The sequence below is a fragment of the Myxine glutinosa genome, chromosome 10, assembly GCF_964187855.1.
Source record: "Myxine glutinosa chromosome 10, kmMyxGlut1.1, whole genome shotgun sequence".
Lineage (NCBI taxonomy): Eukaryota > Metazoa > Chordata > Myxini > Myxiniformes > Myxinidae > Myxine > Myxine glutinosa.
This window is the reverse complement of record NC_136270.1, coordinates 68,424,803-68,442,268: the sequence shown is the minus strand read 5'-3', so window position 1 is coordinate 68,442,268 and position 17,466 is coordinate 68,424,803.

Genomic DNA, 17,466 nt, shown 5'->3' with positions numbered 1-17,466 from the left:
TAAAAGATGAACAGAGCAAATGGGAAACACACATTTAATGTGCTATTAAAAGATGAACAGCGCAATTGGGAAACACATTTAATGTGCTATTAAAAGATGAACAGCGCAATTGGGAAACACACATTTAATGTGCTATTAAAAGATGAACAGCATGATTGGGAAACACACATTTAATGTGCTACTAAAAGATGAACAGCACAATTGGGAAACACATTTAATGTGCTATTAAAAGATGAACAGAGCAAATGGGAAACACAAATATATTGTGCTATTAAACGATGAACAGCACGATTGGGAAACACACATTTAATGTGCTATTAAAAGATCAACAGCACAATTGGGAAACACATTTAATGTGCTATTAAAAGATGAACAGCGCAATTGGGAAACACACATTTGATGTCCTATTACCCTTAAGATTCCAGTCCAGTGACCTCAGCAATAACCCCTAATATGACTGCACCCTATGTGATGCTCGAACACATTCCAAACTAGAACGGCACTCAGTAGAGAGCATACCTCCGGCAGGTGGACAGTTTACGTTTTGAGTAGACCAGAAAATCACAATACAGAATCACATTTAATCAAAATAATCTGTCCACAACTTTTTGAGATATCCAGCTATGTATAGTTTTTGACCCTATCGCCCAATGGTGAAGAATCACTTAAAAAATTCTACTAGCCGTATCCGGATCCGGATCTTCACCAAAATTGAATTAATTCTTCCGTGTCATACACACAACCTGTCCACCAAGTTTTGTCCAAATCCATCCATAACTTTTTGAGATATCCTCCTATATGTTGGTTTTTATCCCCATCACTCATTGGTAAAGAATCACTTAAAAATTAAATAATTCTCATATCCGAATCCATATTCAGATCTTAACCAAAATCGAATCATCCTTTTCACATATGCTACGTCTCTGCCAAATTTAGTCCAAATCCGTCTGTAACTTTTTGAGATATCTTGTTCACAAACGAACAAGCAAACAGACAGACAGACAGACAGACAGCGGTGAAAACATAGCCTCTATCCACCTTTGGTGGTGGAGGTAACAACAAGTTACCAAAACAGCATTTGGTGGGTAGATGTTGTTGAGTGTATGAAGTAAAAGGCATTGAAACACAATCCATACAAATATAACAGACAGGCCTGCATGAAGTCTAAGGGTAGAACAAAAGGAGAACTTCTGCAGCATCTTTCATATGATCGGTACCTTTAACTGCTAATGTTTTGAACTTGGCGAACTCAAATGAGCATCATGAAGCTCCCTCCACTCGAGAAAGGGGAATCCTACTATTCATTTGGAATTGGTCACTGGCTTTGACACCAATACATTTTTTTTATTATGAACCCAAGGCATCAAAAAGCTACACATATCGAACAAACACTTTCAAATGGAGAACCGCGTCGCCATTAGAGAATTTAAATTGCATCAGATCTGACAATAAATGTGAACTGTTGCTCCCAGTTTTCGGGCTAGGTGACGGAAGACACTATTTGTATTTTTGCCACCCCCATCCTTAAGCTGTTTGGAATCCGTCGGGCCACGATTCTAGTAACCCTAGTATTCTTTTGAACTACAAGTGAATACTTTGAGAATAGTAAGAAGATTATCATAACCTTACCAGCCTAGGTGGTGGAATAGTTGTTGAAGACCTAGTGTGTTGAAGTTCACCTTGTAAGGAAACATACATATCAAGAATGGATTTCATCCGAGATGAAGAAAGCCAATGCAGTGATTTTCATGTAAAGTCTGATTTTAACTATGAACATCCCAAGAAAGGTCACTCACTGCAAAGGGCTGCTTTGTAAAATCTGATTAGAAGATATATTACGAGAATGCATCAAGACCTGGGTGGTTGCCTCAACAATGATGCCTCGTCATCAACAAACTGTCATACTGGTGTCTCACAGGCAGAGCGAAGCATCAATGTGTGTGTGACGTACTACGTATGAATGACAAATTCCCCCACAGTTTAGGAAGAGATTTTTATAATCCGGCTTAGATAATGGCAAACAATGGCCTACCATTTTCGAAAGGTGCCACCACACAGCTGGAGAGTGAGCCTTTTAGGGTCATTATGTAAAGACATGCCAAGATCTTTGCATTTCGATGGAATGAAAGATACATCTCAAAATGAACATTCAACGTTTTTGAGATTGAAACCGATTAAATAATTGTTTTACTTTCACATAAAATTTGAACAGCATCACCGAATATGGAATAATCAGCCAAGTGAAAATGACGGTTATAACCAGGGTTGCTGGCAGGTCATTGATGAGTGTCTGCCGTGTGGATGTTGAGTGCTTGTAACGCAATGTAACAATAAAATGAGTGTGAAATTGATCGGGCCATTTACATGAGAATTACGGCGAAGATGATTTGGGAACAAATTCAGCAAGGTTCAACTTGATGGCAGAAGTAAATTAGATGTGCCAGTAAGATAATATTTGCTTGCGCAGCTTGACCCTGCGTGACATTAATCTTAAGCTCGTGGGCTAACACCAAGCTATTTCTCTCTATTCTTCTTTTCTTTGAATTTCACTCTATTTCTAGTTGTCTTCTGGTGGTGCATGGATGTTAACTCATCGTTTCATTCGGCCGCAGACCTCAGCTAGTAACTATATATATATATATATATATATATATATATATATATATATATATATATATATATATATATATATATATATATATATATATATATATATATATATATATATAATATCGACGAGTGGAGTATGTTTACAAGGCTAACCCCCGCTCTAGTAGGGAAAATGGCCTTTAAAATGCATGTTGTTGTGTTGTTGTTGGAGTATGTTTACACATTGTGTAAGCAATAACGAACTATGATCCGTATGTAGGTACATAATAAATAGAAGCCTTATTAGCAAGGCAGCTCAGCAATTTTTGGGGGAACGACTTTACAAAAGTACCATTTTTATTTTAGTGGTTCATTGGACCATATGCAACAGAATTAGGACCGGAGGCAAGACATATACAGTGTTTTTCATCTTTTATTGGACAAAAACGAAAAATCGCACTTTTGCGCAAATACGACTCGCACAGCATAATATCGAGCCATACATTTATGCAAATAAATCATCAGCTATTGGAGTTAGACTAAAATCGTAAATACATAAATTGCTGGACAAATTACCTTGAACAACATGTTGTCTGTTCTAAAGCTATATTGTCATTACATCCTTGTAGTTGCGTACATGTTAGATATATGAGAGGTGCGCGAGTCACAAGTATAACACATTTGTATAAACACTCGGTATTATATTACTAATTATTATTACATGGAAGCGTAAGATTTATTATGCAGGCATGCATAAGTTTTACAAATAACACTGCATGTAATGAAATAAAAGTTAGCCTCCTTGTTGAAAATATATACGTAATATTTTTGTCATTGAACATTCGAGATTGGTTATGAAAGGAACGAGTCACTTTTCACATTTACAACTACATAGTTCTGTGCAGCTCCAGCCTGCCTTCTTACACGAACATCTGGCAGTGCAGCCAGTGGTAGCCTTGCAGTTGCATTTCACCAGTTCCGCACATACATTGGATGCCACTGGCAACGTTGTCCACAAAGGAGAAGAACACTGTATATTTCTTGCCTCCGGTCCTAAATCTATTGTATATGGTCCTAGGCTGCTGGGCCATAGAAGTTCACGGTTCACGTTTCACGTTGCACGTTTCACGGTTCACGCGTGTAAAGAAAAGTGGACAAACGTAGTATGACTTGCTCTGGGCCATAGAACGCCTTTCATGTTTCACGTTTCACGTGTCACGTTTCACGCGTGAAAGGCGGAATGAACATGCACACTTTTTCTATGCGTGAAAACGGAGATCTCGGTCGACCTGATTATTTTTAGACTGACATCCGGGCAAATTTCTGACATTAGACTGACATTAGACTCGCTAGACTACTAGACAAATTACCCTAGCCTAGGTCATCACGACCAACACCACATTATCCAAATTAATAGGTACCAACCTGAGAGTAATGATGAGCTGTTGTTCTGCTTCGATCGATTTTCTCCAGTTTGTTTGACCTGGCTGTAGATGTTCCAGGACGAGGGTCTTCAAGGCATCGTAAGTCCTGTATGACATCCTGGTATAATTGAAAAACAGTTCTTCATCGGGATTGTCAAGCAGATAACGGAATGTTCGGTGGAATTCACCACGGGTTTCTCTCAGAAGGAAGTGCTCTCGGCTCCAAATTCTGTGCCTTTTTCTCTTCCTCCGTCTTAGTAGAAGCAGAATGAGGCAATCTTCTTCATCCGAAGAGTCCATGTTGACGGTTACTCGGCCAAAGCAGAACTGGCGCGCAACACGTGAACAGCCAAGCGTGAAATCCTATGGCCCAGGGTCCGATTGTTCACGTGAACGTGAACCGTGAAACGTGAAACGTGAAACGTGAACCGTGAACTTCTATGGCCCAGCAGCCTTAGGATGGATATAATGGACCACCAAAATAAAAATGGCGCTTTTGTCAAGCCGTTCCCCATTTTCGATAAATATGCTGCTAAGCTGCCTGACTATATGATTATAGCCAAGCATCACCAACCTCCTGCTAGATATTGTTACGGGTCGCGGACAAGATGTTACTTTGGGCCGAGCGGATGGTCAACCGCGACCGTTACAGGATCCCCGATTAGCCCGACTCCCCCAACGTTGACCAAATCGCGCCACAGATATTCAATATGGAAACCTCTAAAGCGACCGAAAGAGAAGGAAGAGAGAAGAAGACAGAGTTCGGAGGAATAACAGGATTTATTATACACACAAGCAAAAAGAAGGAGCGATCAAAGTTATTTACAAGCAATGGATGGGAGAAGCAGTCACACAGTGAATCGTTAGCTTATCTATGCAGTTTACTTAACCCCAGGACAACGATTAAGACAGACGACGTTCACACTTACACGGGGGAAATTGCAGGCAGGAATGGCAGAGGTGGGTTGCTGGAGAGGGAGGCAGGGTCAGGTCCCTGCAACCGGCAGGGCTGGAGGTAGCAGCTCCCACTCTTCGCGTTTTTGGCGGGAAAACCCTCGGTCGCGTCGACGCTGCTGATGCTGTGGACGTCACGCACTGGCTCGGTCACACCTGCTCCTCTCCTTCTGGTGGAGCCGTCTCCCTCCTCTCAGCGCGTCTCTCCAAAGCTTGTTCCATCTCCAAGTACCTCTCCTTTTTGGAGCGTCTCTCATCTCTCATCTCACAGCTCATCTCTCATCTCACAGCTCATCTCTCATCTCCTCTCATCTCACCTCATCTCATCTCATCTCATCTGCTGAAGCAGTCCCTTCCAGTCGCTTTTATTACTCGGGTCGGAATCAAGCTGCCGGCTGCGAGGGCACGCCTACCGGGTCGCTCACCGCGGTGCTGGTTGGCTGTTAGGGCTGTCCGATTCCCCCTTTGATCATGACGACGTGCCACGCCCGTGAGTTGGCGGCTCCTACCCCCCTCTTCTCCGAGATTAGCACATGGGCAATGGCGGCTTGCGGGATTGAACACCACTCGCACCGCTTTTGAAAGGAACTTTGGAGAGCGGAGATGATTGGGGAAATTGAAAGGGGCCTACGCTTATTTCGTTTGATACAATGCAGAGTCAATCTAGTGGGAAACACATATTTAGCCTACATAGAATAAGGAAATAAGCTATTTTAAAAAGATATATCGTGGCCTGTCTGTAGGTTCATGGAATTAACTAGGGGGACGTCTTTCGATCTTATTTACTCTACGAGGGCCAGTTAAAACACAGCAAACCAGTTCTCACATTCTTTACACTTTCCAAATTCGTTACAATATCAATTGAGGGGTTTTTTGGCAGACGCGTTTAGTGGTTTTTTTGTCATAAGTTTTCATTTACGGACGCTTTTTCTTTTTTTTAATTTGCAGACATTATCGTCATGTTTATTTCACAGTTTACAGTTATGGAAATTACAATTTTCAAATGCTAAATATTGATTGTGCTAGATAACAATCAATATCTAGCATTCCACAAACAACTCTAGAAATGCTAGATTTGAAGCTTGGAGATGCATATTTGATGAGCAATAAGGGCATTAAAATGGGCAAAATGCCAAAAAGTCACTTTTCTGACCATGGCACCCAACTTTGATAACTCACTGTGTTTTCCTGGGCCGAGATATTGTGGTGAACTTTTTCCCCACTCCACCATACATTTGTCTACCAGTAGCCAAAAGTTCAAGTCGCACATTTTCCTTGGAACGAAAAGTGTTTTCTAGCCACTTTTTGTCTGACTGGCTCTGGCCAAAATGCTTCAATTCTGTGTTTGAATCTATATATCTGGGTTTTTCCCGACACCTTTGTTCTTTGTTCCTTTCACAATTTTTACCCTGCGCTCGTGAAGCGAAAAGCGAGGTTAAGCGTTCAGTTACGTACGTGTGCCGTGTGCCGTGTCTGCATTATAAAAATTCATTTTCTCGGCAACTGTTGATCCGATTGATATGAAATTTTACCTAGGAGCGCCTCTGCCTGTGGATTTTTTTGCTGATAATTATGACGTCATAGGTCACGTGGTACGGACGCCATCTTGGAAAAAGATTACACCTCTATATCTCCCAAACCGCTTAATGGAAAAAAAATTGTAACATAGCTCATTGTCAAGTACGCACCATGGGGAATAAGATATGTTAATAATGATATCATAGGTGCCTCCATTATGATGTCATAATTCGACAAGTACAACACTTGATCTGATCAGTATGAAAAAAAATATTTTCCTCTTGAACTGTTAGTCTGATGAACACGAAATTTTCAGAATATGAGCGGCTCCTGTAGAATTGTTCTAATGATAATTATGACGCCATTGGTCACGTGGTACCGGCGCCATCTTGGAAAATCGAAAAAGGTTGCACCTCTATATTGTTGCAGATCCCGGGTTTGTCGACGTACTAAGGGGTTTATTATCCCGCTCCCCCTCAAACTCTGGGTCCACTGAGGCCGTCGACCGCGACTAAGCTCGTGATCGACGGATTGCTAAGCAATTCCGATCGCCAACCTCCCAACCACGAGCCAAAGAGTCTGCTGGTCAAATAATCTCAAATACCTTCAAGACACGCGACCGAAGAAACCGGGGATCGAACCCTCGCTTCCCACACTTTATTGCGTGCCGATGGGATTTGCATGGTGTGGAAAGCGGTGTTACCTGACGTGATTTACAGACCTAATTCAAGCCAAATTCGGTCTCGGATGATGCTAGGCCAATGGCGAAAAGCCGTACCCGAACAGGTTTGAAAGCAACAACAAAATGTACAGCCTTTTATTTACAAGGCAATAGAAAGAGACGAAGATGCAGCATTATTAATTCCTTACCTATAATAAACCCCACAGGCGCCTTCACACACTCACACACAGGGAATGACACACCGGTTATTCTCGTACCGATGGTGGTTTTCAGGGACTGACTCGAGGGTGGCAGCTTGGTGTGCACACTGCGCAGTTCGATCCTCGATCTGGATGTGCAGCCTGGATGAGGCAAGGTCCTAAGGACGAACCGCCGCCTCGAAGACAGTACGAACGACGAACTTCAACGCAGGTCAGATGAGCTTCAACGCAGGTTGGATGACCAGTTTCAAGATAGGTCGTGGGAGGGGCCAACGCTTCCAGGTCAGCCGGATCAGAGCGAGGGATCGGCGAAGAGCGATGGGCGTCGGCGAAGAGCGATGGTTCAACACTTTCAGGTCGGATCAGATAGACAAAGGGCGTCCGTGAAGTCAAAGCTGATGAGGGGCATCGGCGAAGCAAAAAGCAAGAGAGTCAGTGAAGCAAAAAGCAAGAGCGTGAAAATGCGATGGGCGGGGGTTTTTTATCAGACCTGAAAAGCTTCCAGAATGTTCCACAGCCTCCCATTGGCTGAGGTTGGTCATGTGCTGGCATTCAATCCCTCCTTTTTTTTTCTTTTCTTTTTTTGTTGTATACTGAATCGAGGCTCGTGAAAGAACTAACATTTACTTCACAAACAAATCAACCAGACAAACAAAATATATAAAAAGAGGGAGCGGAAGACAAGATGGGGAGAGAAGGGGAAGCACACAAACACAACATTTGAGAGCAGGGAGATGTGTGGAAGGGAGAGGGCTTGGGGGGAGGAGGTGTGGGAAGGGGGGGGGGGGGGAGGGAGACGTATAAAACACAAGGACACCAAGGACTTCCAGGACAGAAGTTGGTATTTCAAAAAAGTGGAATTGGGGTGAAATTAGCGGGGGTAGAAAAGATTAAGGTTTTGGATGGGGGAAGATAAGAGATGGTGGTGAACAGCTGTTTTAAAGACGTGGAGGGTGGAGTGGGATTGAAGAGAGTGAGGGAGTTTGTTACAGAGGCGGGAGAAAAGAGGAATGAAGGAGTGAAGGTGAGCAGAGAGTCTTGATTTTGGCAATTCAACTATAAGAGGGTTGCAGGCAGATCTTGTGCGACCTGTAGGAATATTTGCGGGACAGAGCCCAGAGAGAGCTGGGGGGGCAAGGCCAGAGAGGAGTCGGTAGAAGACGGAAAGACCACCAACCTGCCTGCGGTGAGTGAGTGAGAGGCCCTTGGAGTTAGCTTCATCGCGGGAGATTCCAATGATTCTGAATGCTTTGGTTTCAACAGTGTGAAGACGAGCTAGGTGTGAGGCAGGAGCACCAGCCCAGAGGGGAGAGGAGTATTCCATTGAGCTGCGGATGAAAGCCTTGTATGTGGTGAGGAGCTCAGGTGTGCCAAGGAAGGACTTCGCACGACGGAGGATGCCCAGTCGGCGACTGGCTTTGGAGGCCAGATTTGAAATGTGGTTTTCCCAGGAAAGATCATGGCAGATAGTGAGACCCAAAAGCTTGAGTGACAGAACTTCTTGGAGAGGATTATTCAGAAAGTGGATGGGAGGGTTGTCCAGTCGGTCTTTTCGGAGAGACATCGTCAGAGTGTGAGATTTGTCAGGATTGAAAGACATGTTCCACTTGTTTGCCCAGTCTGTGATTTTGTCCAGGTCTGCAGAGAGTGAGGACGCTGCAGACTGCCGATCTGAGGGATGAAGAATGGAGCGACAGAGAGTAGAGTCGTCAGCAAAGAGATAGAGAGGATTTTCAAAAGAGTCAGAGAGATCATTGATGAAGACCAGAAAAAGCACAGGGCCCAGAACACTGCCTTGGGGAACTCCAGCCTGAACAGGAAGAGGAGATGAGAGAAACCCATTCAGGGCCACACGTTGACTACGACTAGAGAGGAAGTCCGCCAGCCATGCGTGGAGATTTCCATGGATACCAAAAGAGGAGAGTTTGGTGAGCAGAGCGGGGTGCCAGACCGTATCGAAGGCACGTGATATGTCAAGGGAGACTGCTCTAATTTCCTGTTTGGCATTGAGGACCTCCATCCATTGTTGTGAAAGCAGAAGCAGCATGTCCAGAGTAGAGTGTCCATGTCTGAAACCAAATTGATGATCAGAGATCAAGCCATTGGAGAAGAGGAAAGATTTCATATCTGAAGCAATGATGGATTGCATGACTTTGCTGATAATTGGGAGAAGGCTGATTGGTCTGTAGTTGCTGGGATCTGTTTTTGCACCTTTTTGTGCAAAGCGGTGATGTTGGCAGATTTCCAAGCAGATGGAAGATGACCTTGAGCAAAAGAGAGGGTGAAGAGAACAGAGAGAGGGAGTGAAAGAGCGGAGGAACAGGATTTTAGGACCCGTGGGCTGATGCCGTCAGGTCCAGTTGCAGAATCCGAGTCGAGGGTTGACAGAAACTTTTCCACCTTGTCAGGAGGAAAGGACACAGAGTCCAGGAGCAGCTGGGTACGACTGGGTACAGAGAGGGATGGGTTTGGGCCACAAGATTTAGAGGCAAACACAGAGATGAGGCATTCAGCTTTTTCACGTGCGGAGTCAGCCGTCTGGCCATTTGAGGTGAGGGAGGGGATGGAGCGGGAACAAACACCAGAAACAGATTTGACCAGACGCCACCAGGATTTGGAAGAGGGAGACAGATAAGAGAGTTCGGTCCTGAGAACGGAGATATTGTTTCCTGGCTCTCCTGAGGGTGGACACACACTTGTTTCGGGCTTTGTGAAAGGAAATGAGATTTCCTTCCGTTGGATTTGCTTTCCAGGAGACGAAAGCAAGTTGTTTCTGGGCAATAGCCTCACCACAAGATTCCGTGTACCATGGATGGGAGGAAGGGTATGACAACTGAAGACGAGATGGGATAAATCTGTGCATGAGAGAGAGCAATTTACTTTGGAAGAATTCCCAGGATGAGTTGATGTCAGAGGCGGTAGCGATGGGAGACCAGTCCAGATGATTGATGGCTGCTTGAAGACCGTGCCAGTTGGCCTGAGTGAAATGCCAGACTCGTCGAAGCTGAGGAGGCTCTCTGAGAATGGTCAGAGAGATGTCCACTTTAACAAGCACATGATCAGAAGAGCCGATTGGAGCAGAAGAAGAGCAGCAGACATTTTCAGGGAAGTTAGTCATAACCAAGTCCAGAAGAGAAGATGCTCCGTTGACTGAAACTGACTCCTCCCCCTAGGAAGGTTTCAGTCCTCCTTCCCTCATTCATTCGGGAGGTTTGAAATCCTGCCTAAATCAACGCATATTGGTCTCGATTATTACACAATGGAAAGGGGATAATCTTTACATTCAATAAGAAACTAGAACGCCACTCAGTAGAGCGCATACTCCCGCCGTGGGTGGCTGCTGCTGAGCCCTATCTTCCAATGGCAAAAAAATCCTTCAAAAAATTCCTGGATCCAGAATAATATCCTGAGCTTCACCAAAAACTAATCAATTCTTCCTTATCCCAAGGGCAATCATCCCACCAACTTTCATCCAAATCCGTTCAGAACTTTTCCAGATATCTTGATCACAAACACACAAACACACACACACGGACGGACACGATCGAATGCATTACTCCCTGGCGGGAGTAATAACTAACTACTGCAGGCTACATGTTGTCGTGCAATTAACTATAGGGGGTTTGCTTTTATGGCAAAACTGCAACAATATCTTCAAAACCACTCCATGGGTTTTTCGAAGCTGTACCGATCTTCACGCCCTGCTCTCAAATGTTGTGCTTGTGTCCTTCCCCCTCTCCCCATCTTGTCTACCGCTCCCCTTATTTTGTGTTTTATGTGTCCGTTTGACTTTTTGTGTGATTAATGTTAGCTCTTTCACGAGCCTCGATCTTGTATACAAAAAATAAATTTAAAAAAAAGGGAAAAATTGAAACATAGCTCATTGTCAAGTACTCCCCTTGCGGAATAAGATATGTTAATGATGATGACCTCGGTGCCTTCGTTATGACGTCATAATTCGACAAGTACAACACTTATCCGATCATTGTGAATTTTTTTTTCTCAGCAAAAGTTGGTCTGATGGGCACTAAATTTTCACCATAGGAGCGCCTCCTCCTGTAGAATATTTTAATGATAACTAACGCAGGAATTAATGATATTTAGAGGAGAAAAACATCATTTAAGAATAAGAATAAAAGCTTTAATGCAGTAAAAAAAAAAATTCCCAAAAAAATTCCTGGATCCGGAATAATATCCTGAGCCTCACCAAAAACTAATCAATTCTTCCTTATCCCAAGGGCAATCATCCCTTCAACTTTCATCCAAATCCGTTCAGAATTTTTCCAGATATCTTGTTCACAAATACACAAACACACACGGACGGACACGATCGAATGCATTACTCCCTGGCAGGAGTAATTATGACGTCATATGTCATGTGGTATAGGCGCCTTCTTGGAAAAACCGAAAAATGTTGCACCTCTATATCTCCAAAACCGCTGCACGGAAAAAATTTAAACATGGCTCATTGCCTGGTAAAGAACTCTGCATGGGGAATCGGTGTTGTTAACGATGACATCATTGGTGCCATAATTATGACGTCATAATTAAACAGGGACAACGCTTAGTCTGATCAGTTTGAAATGTATTGAGCGTGATCCATGCAACAATTATATTAGAGAGTATAAATTTATGATGTCATCGCTCACGTGGTCTGGCAGCCATATTTGATCAAATAAAATAAAAAACGTTCAAAAACAAAAAGAGTTGGCTCACACCAAATTTACTGCAAGGTAAGTATTCTATAAATACCATCTAGTTTCTACTTTTTCACATTTCTCTTTATTCATTCTAATTCTTGCTTTTTCCTTTCTTTTATCTATTTTACTCTTTATGTGTCTTTTCATCTATCTGTCTAAGGTAGACAACTCTTGTATGGTGCTGTTCTCTATTGCGTATGGTGCTGTTTTTTTGTTTTTTTTTGGTTTTTTTTGTATACTGAATCGAGGCTCGTGAAAGAGCTAACATTTATTTCAAAAACAAATCAACCAGACAAACAAAATATACAAAAAGAGGGAGCGGTAGACAAGATAGGGAGAGAAGGGGAAGCACACAACATTTGAGAGCAGGGAGAAGTGTGGGAGGGAGAGCGCTTGGGGGCAGGAGGCGTGGGAAGGGGGGGGGGGGGGGGGGAGAAGTATAAAACACAAGGGGACCGAAATTAGCGGGGGTAGAAAAGATCAAGGTTTTGGATGGGGGAGGATAAGAGATGGTGGTGAACAGCTGTTTTAAAGACCTGGAGGGTGGAGTGGGATTGAAGAGAGTGAGGGAGTTTGTTCCAGAGGCGGGAGAAAAGAGGAATGAAGGAGTGAAGGTGAGCAGAAAGTCTTGATTTTGGCAGTTTAATCATAAGAGGGTTGCAGGCAGATCTTGTGCGACCTGTAGGAATATTTGGGGGACAGAGCCCAGAGAGGGCTGGGGGGGCAAGGCTAGAGAGGAGTCGGTAGAAGACGGAAAGACCACCAACCTGCCTGCGGTGAGTGAGTGAAAGGCCCTTGGTGTTAGCTTCATCGCGGGAGATTCCAATGATTCTGAACGCTTTGGTTTCAACAGCGTGAAGACGGGCTAGGTGTGAGGCAGGAGCACCAGACCAGAGGGGAGAGCAGTATTCCATAGAGCTGCGGATGAAAGCCTTGTATGTGGTGAGGAGCTCAGGTGTGCCAAGGAAGGACTTCGCACGACGGAGGATGCCCAGTCGGCGACTGGCTTTGGAGGCCAGATTTGAAATGTGGTTTTCCCAGGAAAGATCATGGCAAATAGTGAGACCCAAAAGCTTGAGTGACAGAACTTCTTGGAGAGGATTATTCAGAAAGTGGATGGGAGGGTTTTCCAGTCGGTCTTTTCGGAGAGACATCGTAAGAGTGTGAGATTTATCAGGATTGAAAGACATGTTCCATTTGTTTGCCCAATCTGTGACCCCGTCCAGGCCCGCAGAGAGTGAGGAGGCTGCAGACCGCCGATCCGAGGGATGAGGAATGGAGCGACAGAGAGTAGAGTAACGTTGGACCCACTTATTCCATTACATGGTGGTACATTGGCCACACTTATCTCATTGTCTCCACCCATCATTGACTCCATCTACATCTCGCTGTCTGATAATATGGACCAACTTCTATCTACCCATCCCAACTCTCTCTTCCTCATATGTGGTGATTTCAACTGTCACCATGCCAGTTGGCTGGGGGTGGGTACCTCTCTCACCAGCCATGGCTCTTCAGCAAAGGACTTCTGTGACTCACTGGGACTGACACAATCTGTCAATTTCCCAACCCGGATCTCAGTCAACGGAGAATCTTCTCTTCTGGACTTGGTTATGACTAACTTCCCTGAAAATGTCTGCTGCTCTTCTTCTGCTCCAATCGGCTCTTCTGATCATGTGCTTGTTAAAGTGGACATCTCTCTGACCATTTTCAGAGAGCCTCCTCAGCGTCGACGAGTCTGGACTCCATCTTCGTTCTGTCTGTTCTCATCTTGTGTAATACTGCGCATTGTTATTTGCATATTCTGTATCTATTATCTTATTCTAATATCTACCATCGCTTTCTTTGTCTTGCAGATTGATTGTTCATCGTTGTTGCTAATAAACCTGCATTCAATTGATACATTCTTGTTTATAAGGAGAAGTTTATTCTTCCAGAAAATTTTCTGTAGGTCTCACTTGGTTGCACCTGGTTGGTTTGTGGGTTGTGGAGTAGCCGCTGAAACCCAAATCCTCTCAAAGTTCCTCCTGATGATTCTATCTTTGATCTTTACTTATCCAAGTTTCTCCTGGTGACTCCATCTTTGATATTTGCTTATTCAAGTTTCTCCTGATGATTCCATCTTTGATTTTTGCTCTTTGCTTATTCAAGTTTCTCCTGGTGACTCCATCTTCGTTCTTTGCTTATTCGAGTTCTTTCTGTTGACTCCATCTTAGCTCTTTCCTTATTAAAGTTTCTCCTGGTGACTCCATCTTAGCTCTTTGCTTATTCAAGTTCCTCCTGATAACTCCATCTTAGCTCTTTGCTTATTCAAGTTCCTCCTGATAACTCCATCTTAGCTCTTTGCTTATTCAAGTTCCTTCTGATGACTCCAATGCAGCATTTGGTTTTCTGTTTGATTTGCTTCCAAATATTGTCCCCAACCCCTCCCTCTCAATAGTCACCCTTCTCTATCATACTCAACTGCTCCTTAACTCTGTGTCTTTTGCTCCTGAGAAGGTGAAGAAGATAATTTCAACCCTTGACTTTGATTCTGCAGCTGGAGCAGATGGCATCAGCTCATGTGTCCTAAAAAACCTGCTCTTGCAAATCCTCTCTGCCCTTGTCACCCTATTATTTGCCATAGAACATCTTCCATCTGCTTGGAAATCTGCCAACATCACTGAATTACATAAAAAGGTGCAAGGACTAATCCCCTTAACCACATACCATTAATCTTACTTTCAATCATCAGTAAGGTCAGGCAATCCATCATTGCAGTTGACATGAAATTCTTCCTTTTCTCCAACAACCTCATCTCAGATCATCAGTTTGGTTTCATACCAGGTCACTCCACCCTGGACATGCTGCTTCTACTCACCCAACAATGCATGGAGGCCCTCAATGTCAGACATGAGATCAGGGCCGTCTCTCTGGACATACATATCTCGTGCTTTTGATACAGTCTGGCATCTGCCTTACTCTCCAAACCTTCTGCCTATGGCAACCAAGTCCAACTACACAACTCCAAGGCTTAATGACTTCCTCTACTTTCATAGCCAACATAATCCTTTAATCTCAACTGAATCTTTTCATCTTCTCTCCTTGTCAAGTGTGAAATGCCCCCAAAGCATTGTTCTGGGCTGTCATATTTCTGATCTTCATCAATGATCTATATGACTCTCTAGAAAATCCCCTTTATCTATTTGCTGATGACTCCACCCTCTGTCGTGACTTCCCTCGTCTTTCAGATAGTCAGGCTGCAGCCTCTTCCCTTTCTTCAGACCTTGAAAAAAAAATCACAAGCTGATCAAACACTTGGAATATTTCTTTCAATCCTGACATATCTCACGCTCACTATCTCTCTCCAAAAGGAGAGTCTGGCAAACCCTCCCATCTACTTTCTTAGCAATCCTCTTGAGAAAGTTCAGTCATTCAAACTCCTGGGTCTCATTGTCAGCCATGTTCTTTCTTGGGCAAAACACATTTCAAAGTTGGCCTCCAAAGCCAGCTGCTAAATGGGTATCCTCTGTCGTACAAAATCCTTACTTGGCACACCTGAACTCCAATTCACCTACAGGGCTGTAATCTGCAGCTCGATGGAGTACTGCTCTCCCCTCTGGGCTCGATCCCCTTCCTCACACCTTGCTCAGCTTCACACTGTGGAAACCAATCTTGCACCAATCACCTCCTTTCTGGTCTTGCACCCTAAGCTCTTTCCATGCATTGTCCCCTTCGCCATACCCCCAGGTTTACGCAGGGCTCACACGGTCCACCATCAACCCCCTTCTGATGAATCTACCTTAATCCAGGATCACTGCTCATCTCCACTCATTTATTTCTCTTTTTCCCATCTGTAGAATCAATTTCCACATTCTATTCAAACTCATTCTTCCCTCCAGGTCTTCAAGATAGCTGTTGAGTGCCATCTCAGATCGTCTCCAATCCAAAACCATAATCATTTCTACCCTCGCTAACCCCTTCACCACACCCCAATCCCTCCTCCTTCCAAATTTCCAGTTTTCTCTTCTGTATATATCTTGTCCACCTCATGCATCCTCTCTGCCCCCCATTCCTCCCACACCCATTATTTCTCTACCTCCCTCTGTCTTAGCCTTCAGTTCTGCTGTTGGTGTATCCTCCCTCTCTCAGCTGTTCCTTTTGTCCTGTTTATGTCGATTGATTTGTTTATGTATGAAATAAATTGTGAAAGAGGTTTATTTATTTGATGAAGTGGAAAACAAGTAAAACAAGAATGAATGATCAAAATTGGCTCTTTGTTGAACACTTTTCAGGTGTCGTGATTTTAAATGTAAAAACGTCAAAAGTTCAAAAATAAAACTATTCTTTATCTTATTATACGTGGCTTGGCAATACATACAGTGTATATCGTTCCAGTTTACATTGCTATTCGTGGCATGGCAATATATATATATATATTTTATTTTTTTCAGAAAATACATACAAGTTGTTTCAAGCCTGTAAAATCACATTATCAATGTTCAACTTAACCACTATTTTTGGCTCATAAATAAAGGGATCGCATATGTCTCCCTCCTGTGTTGCATTATTACTGCAATGATGGTGTTGTTTTTTTAAAATCTGTTTACTGTTGTGTGTTTTAGCAATTTAGCCTGTCATCAGTCCCATTGTCTCCATTTCAACAATTGATGGGTGATGTATCAATCATCATCGTTTTGTTTTATCAATCCTGTAAACATACTGGCTATTCTAACCTTCTTCTCTGCTGTTCCCCAACATGTAACATGTATCAGTACCTGCGCCACTGAAGGTGGACAGAGGTTATATTTTCATCCATGTCTGTTTGTTTCTTTGTCTGTCTATGAACAGGATATCACAAAAAGTTGTGGACGGAATCAGATGAAATTTGGTGGAGAGGTTGAGTGGGTATGTCATGGACTAAGGGTGTGTGTGTCACGGACTAAGAGTGTGTGAGTCACGGACTAAGAGTGTGTGAGTCACGGCCTAAGAGTGTGTGTGTCACGGACTAAGAGTGTGTGTGTCACGGACTAAGAGTGTGTGTCACGGACTAAGAGTGTGTGTGTAACGGACTAAGAGTGTGTGTGTAACGGACTAAGAGTGTGTGTGTCACGGACTAAGAGTGTGTGTGTCACGGACTAAGAGTGTGTGTGTCACGCACTGAGAGTGTGTGTCACGCACTGAGAGTGTGTGTCACGGACTAAGAGTGTGTGTGTAACGGACTAAGAGTGTGTGTGTAACGGACTAAGAGTTTGTGTGTCACGGATTAAGAATGTGTGTGTCACGGACTAAGAATGTGTGTGTCACGGACTAAGAATGCGTGTGTGTCACAGACTAAGAATGTGTGTGTCACGGACTAAGAATGCATGTGTGTCACAGACTAAGAGTGTGTGTGTCACGGACTAAGAGTGTGTGTGTCA